Source organism: Capsicum annuum, unplaced genomic scaffold (genome assembly GCF_002878395.1).
Source record: "Capsicum annuum cultivar UCD-10X-F1 unplaced genomic scaffold, UCD10Xv1.1 ctg3298, whole genome shotgun sequence".
NCBI lineage: Eukaryota > Viridiplantae > Streptophyta > Magnoliopsida > Solanales > Solanaceae > Capsicum > Capsicum annuum.
In genome coordinates this window covers 1-6,178 of record NW_025839727.1, presented here as the reverse complement: position 1 = coordinate 6,178, position 6,178 = coordinate 1, and the positions used below count along the sequence as shown (strand labels likewise).

Sequence of the window (6,178 nt, the reverse complement as noted above, 5' to 3'; positions counted from 1 at the left end):
CTAGGTGGTTGGAGAATGGAAGATTTGGGTGAGGCATCTTACTTGTAAGGATCTCTGTCAGTTTTAGAGTTGGAAAATGTGGTTGATAGAAGGGAAGCTCAGAAGGCGAAGATGAGGGATGAGAAGAAGAATCATGTTGAGAAGTTATCGTTGGAGAGGACTACTATGGTAGTCCGTCCTCCGAAAAGCCTTTTAACTCTCTGGAGGAGCTTGAATTTGCAAAGATGCCGGAGTGGAAGCAGTGGGACGTACTAGGGAACGGAGAGTTTCCTGCTCTTCGGAACCTAAGCCTTTTATGATTGCCCCAAGTTGGTTGGGAACAATTATAGTTTGGATATCGGAGAGGTCGTTTGGTGCGAGGTATTAGAAAAAATAACCCATGTATTAGTTGTATTATTCATCTTATTCAATAGGAGTATTATTTTTATACATTATAAACCATGACGTTTATAATATGGGGTACTATTCATATTCTTATACACCCAATATTTTCAATCCAACAAACTAAACAATCAATTAAAAGTAATGTCAATGATATATTCCAGCGAGATGGTCCTCAAAACTCAAAATACTCTACGCCAAAAAATTGTTCATCGACAATATCATGTCCGAACTTTCTCCTCAAGTTTATGCGTGCTCAAACAAGTAGACACCCGTATCCTATGTAGCGTTTTAGTTTGTATAAGTGGTAATTGATTTGTATTATAATACCAACCTCTATTTTTCATGGAAAGTAGTACAAGGAGAAGAGAAACACGAAGCTTTTTACAACAAAAAATGGTGGAAAAAAGGAACATGGAAATGTAACTATGGTGGGAAAAGAAATCGGAAGATATTTTGAGGGGTAAATTTGTCATTTAATAAGTTAATGCATGTGTTAAAATGCTTTGTATTATTAATACTAGAAAAGGATGGTATTATTAATACATAGCTTAACACATAATTGAGTGCATACCGAATGCAAGCATTAATTATGCATAGACCAAAAGAATGAAGCAAACCAGAGATTAACAGTGCACAAGAATAATGCATGCATTATTTTCGATAACACACTCTACCAAACGACCCTAATTGTATTAATTATACGCCATATACCATTCTATTTTTATACATGGTAAGTCATAACATTAACAATACAGGGTACTATTTCAATTCTAATACAACTTATTTGGTATTATTTTTATTCTTAGACACCCCACTCATTTAATACAACTAGTTTAGCATACGTGCATTGCACGTGTATCAAATATTTATTAATAAAAGTAATGATAGTATATGTTTTGATATCTAACTAATAAATTAGAGTAAAATATCTAAATGACGACAACATACCCAATGTAATCCAACACTTGCACACTTTTGACTAAGTGAATTATTTAATAGTGACTTATGTAGATTGCAAAAATATTATTTGGATCTCAAATTTCTCTATTGATATTAAATAAAATATTTTAAATTAGTTGACCAAATTCAATATAGACAGACCTCACACCTACACTTTGTATCGACACGACAAGAACGTCGCATAGAGTCTTTTTGCTTTACATACATCATGCATCCATGGGTTTTCCACTCATCACAAGAGCACAAAATGAAAAGCATTTCAACTCACATCGAAAATCAAAAAGAGTAAGGGGGAGAGGGGCGATGCAAAAGAATCAAGCATACTGAAATATTTTGTTAATTGTAATTAATATACTGAACTGGTGCATAAAGCAAGAACAAGTTACCTGCTTGTCTTGTGTGATCTGTCGATTTCAAAATTGAGTCCCTAAAGCTGTAAGGGCAACAAAAACATACTTTCAGTCTCAATATTGAAATCTCAAGTAGTTGTTCCTTGATAAAACAAAGCCAAAAATTGAAAATTGAATATACATTACATGCAAAAGAAAGTTCTTTTTTATGGAGAATGGTGAGATAAGATGCAAAGAAAAACAAAGGAGCCACAAAAATGGTTTTAAGAATTTTGAGAAGATAAATGTTTCTATCTTCAAATCAAATATTTAACAACTTTATTTTACCTGTTGAATGCTAAGACTAAATTGCAAACAAGGATGATCAGTGAGTTCTCTTCCTCTCTCTTTTGCTACTGTTCTTACTTGTAATTGGTACAACAATGTTTATTATTATTAACTACAATCTACTCTTATCAAAAAGTTTGACTGTTCATCAAACAAGAAGACAAAGACTTGATAATAGAGTCTGCTTTATACTATTCATTACTTTCTAAATTCAATAATTGAGGAAAGAGAGGAAGGGGACTTGAGGGGCCCAAGTGGTTATCTTTACACATCTTCTGCTGTCCAAATTTTGGTAGAGAGAAGGATAAGTGAAGATAATGGTGGATATGTTCTCTGCAACTGTAGATTATTCTTTTCTCTTCTCATAAAATGAAATTAATAGTCCTATGAATAGGCTTAATGAGCTTCGAAATGCTTGCATTAGGATAGGTTTCCTACATCACACCCATTGCGGTGCGGCCCTTCCCCATACCCTGACCTGTGGGATGCCTTGTGCACCGGTTTGCCGTTTAAGAAAGGGTTAAACTGCCAAGTGTCGGTAACGGTCTATAAGATTCGGATCATGAATCTTATCTATAAGGGGTTAAAACACGTAACTACTTATCTATAAGGGACAAATTAATTTTAGAAACCAAAAGTGCTAAGCTATTTTCAATCAGCTAACTCGATAAACTCTTAATTTATTTGCTGTTTTTAAGAGACGAAAATGATGCTTATGCTTCATACACAACATCTCGAAGCTCAATAAGCCATTAGCTCATGTATGAATTTGATGCCTGCTTATTCTCTGTGTCACTTAGCACAGCTTTGAAGGCCAAGCAAGGTCAACTCTAAGGGCAAAATAGGAAATCACAAACTGGTCAAGAATTTTAAGATAGTGTTTTTATCTCAAAATAGCCTTAGTTTTACCTATTCAATGCTAAGACTAATGGGAATACAAGAATGATTAGAGTATACCGACTTAGTGCTTTAGCTAAAGTTTCCTCTTTTCAAAAAGTAAGTGAACTGCTTCAGATTATCGCGGATTAGGGTAGACGGCTAGGGTGAGTGTGTAGGTAATCGCTAGGTGATAGGGGAGTTTGGGTGTGGCGGGTGTTTAGGCCTGTGAGGGCATGTTACAACCACATGGGTATCTATGTTCTTATTTCATATTCCGTATTTTTCGTATTTCTCTTATTACCCATTTCTCTGAGACTTAGTGTTCTTATTTTTTATCTCTTATTTCTGTTATGCTATACAACCTGTTTCATGACTTATTACGACCTTGGTATACTATTCTCTATCTTGAGCTGAGGGTCTATTGGAAACAACCTCTCTACTTCCTCGGAGGTAGTGGTATGGACTGCGTACATTTTACCCTTCCCAGACCTCACTTTGTGGGAATATACTGGGTCTGTTGTTGTATGTTTTAGAATTGTTTGAACTCGAATTATTTTTTCTGTGTTCAACAAAGGTAGAGTATATGGAGAACTTACCACTACCTCATGGAGGTAGAGAGGTTGTTTTTAAAAGATCCTCAGCTCAAGTACAAAGAAGATAGAAATAGTGAAGAAAAACATAACAACTAACAAGGGAAGCAGTGCAAAGCCTATAAGAGAGGAACACAAACAACACAAAAAATAAAATAGTGCGATAATCAAAACACAATAAACAAAAAATGACGATAGATATCAAAAGAAAGAGCTACAATAATATGGCTTGTATAACGACAAACAACAACAAGCCTAAACCCTCGAATTGTAGTGCTTAATTGGGCCTAATAATACACCGTATTCTTTTAATACAACAACATACATAATACATAGTGAAATCCCACAAGTAAGGTCTGGAGAGCGTAAAGTATACGCAAAACTTATCACTACCTTAGTGAGGTAGAACAGTTGTTTTCGAAAAACCCTCGGTAAAGAAAATATAGCAACTAACAAGCAAATAGTGCGATAAAAATAATGCTAGCGTAACAAATTTCAGCAGTATTAATATACCTCATTCATTACTATTTTTATTCAATAAATTTCTAATTAATTGATTTTATTCGTAGATAACTAATCTCGATACTATTATTCCATTCTCAAGCAATTCAGTTCAATTATGTCGATACTAATTACTAATTCTGATATAATTTATAGCGGAATTAATAACCAAACAAGGAATAAGACATTACCAAAATCGCTTTTCCTTGCCAGTAAACTGTAAGAATCCATTGAGATGATCCTCTAAACTCAAAAACCCTCTTCGCCGGAATTTTGAAGAAGATGACCGGAAATTTTCTATTTTTTCTATTTTTCCGGCGAAATAGAAAATTTTCCCGCCAAAGTTAATTTCTACACCCCCGTCAGTGATGACTGATTTGTATTATAACACTTACACGTGTGTGTATATATATTTAATTTTGCACTTAATAAAAGGGTGGTTGAATTGGCTTATCTTTTAAGTATTTTTATTTTTAAATGTATTTGGTACTATTTAATCATTGTTTGGTAGTGTTTTCAACTTATATAATAATTTGTTAGAGTGTATTAAAAAAATAATGAATTTATTAGTCTTGTGTATTATTAGTATTTTGTTTGATATATTTGTAGTTATCACTCTATTGTGTGTATCAAAGTGTGTATTATTAATATCTTTACATTTATGACATCAGTAATACATTGAATCTAGTGCAAGTATTAGAATTATTAAAGATACAATTATCTCCTAAAAAATTCTCCCCATATATATATATATATATATATTTATGGAGGGTATTTGGAAGATAGTGGTGGAGAAAACATTTTCTTTTCTTTTTGATGGATTTTGCATTCTAGAGAAAGGAAATCATTGTTTTAGATTAATTTAAACTGGGTAGTATGTAGTATCACAAAGATCAAATTCATTATCGGTGAATTCTTGAACAATATGATGACACATACATATCAAGGCTCATTAAGTTAGAGTGATTATCAAAAATTTCAAAGACAAAGAATCACCACTCCAAATAAAAGTATCACCGTATGTTGTAACTCTTTTGGCTGAAAAAGATGTTGGATTACGAATTATTTATATCTATTTTATTCCTTAGTAGACGCTGCAATCGCTCATATTTAAGAGATAATGGATGCACTTGCAATACTACAGGCGATCGACTATATTTTACAAAACCGACTTCATGTAAAACATAACCACCCCAATATAAACTTAGTCTTACTGAATCCTCTTGTCCCATTTGGTTTTTTTCAACATTCATTATCCCTTTTGATATTTTTGCTCCAAAAATTAACCCTTTGAGCTCCGGACTCATAGCATGTTTGGTTTAGCAACAGAACACTGAGAACTGCTGTACACTGGATATGATTGTAGAATAATGTAGAATTGTTTTGTGATTGCTCTGTGGTGAATGGTTTAGCTTTCTAACTTTAAAAGGTAGACATTTAGCATTAACCTTAGCATTTTCAAGTCTTCAAGTGGGGCTCTATTGACCACCTACGACCTTGGCTTTTTTGAGAATCTCGCTCTTGTGTCATGAGACTTGTAGCTCGGTACTTGTGTATCCTTCCAACTACGAGTGTCTCTTGTTTTTGTGCATACACATGTAAGACGTGGTTCGTCTAACTCAACTATTCTAATACACGACTTTTGTGACTGCGATGAGAGTATGGAGCGAAAGGCCCTTTTTCTCTCTTCATTTTTACTCTACTTACCAACGGGCAAGTTTGCGCACAAACACAATCTCTCATTGCCAACTAAAACTGATGAGAAGGGTGTACCGGCTTCATGAATACAATAGACGGTCTATTGTATGCAGCCTTACCTTGCATTTCTGCCAGAGTCGGTTTCCACGGTTCGAACACATGGCAGCAACTTTACTAGTTAATACGAGACTCCCCTTCAATGTTACCAATCAAAACGAAAAGAAAAAAGCAGTAGAATTTTGTGAACAGAAAAGATGCACTATCTACTCAAAACTGAACTTATGCTATTATCACATTTGGCTGCATAACCATTTACATAATTTGGTGTTGATATCCTCATCTTTATCAACTTTTGGTATAACCTCCAATTTCTGTGGTGTACTGCCAGTCACATCCTTGCCAACTTCATGAAGACGGGACGGATATATTTTCGGTTATTTCTCTGGAGGCTACAAAATGAGGCTGAGGAACCAGGTAGAATCATTCTCC

The 6,178-nt window shown here is 34.3% G+C and overlaps 1 long non-coding RNA gene across 1 annotated transcript; it reads right to left on the bottom strand.

The window, feature by feature from the left end:
- On the bottom strand, positions 1-2,925 carry LOC124891262. The gene is made up of 2 exons (XR_007049603.1): positions 2,022-2,925; positions 1-1,777 (listed from the first exon to the last, which is right to left on the bottom strand). It is a non-coding gene; the product is annotated as an uncharacterized LOC124891262 (long non-coding RNA).
- Between the last annotated feature and the right edge of the window lie 3,253 nt (positions 2,926-6,178).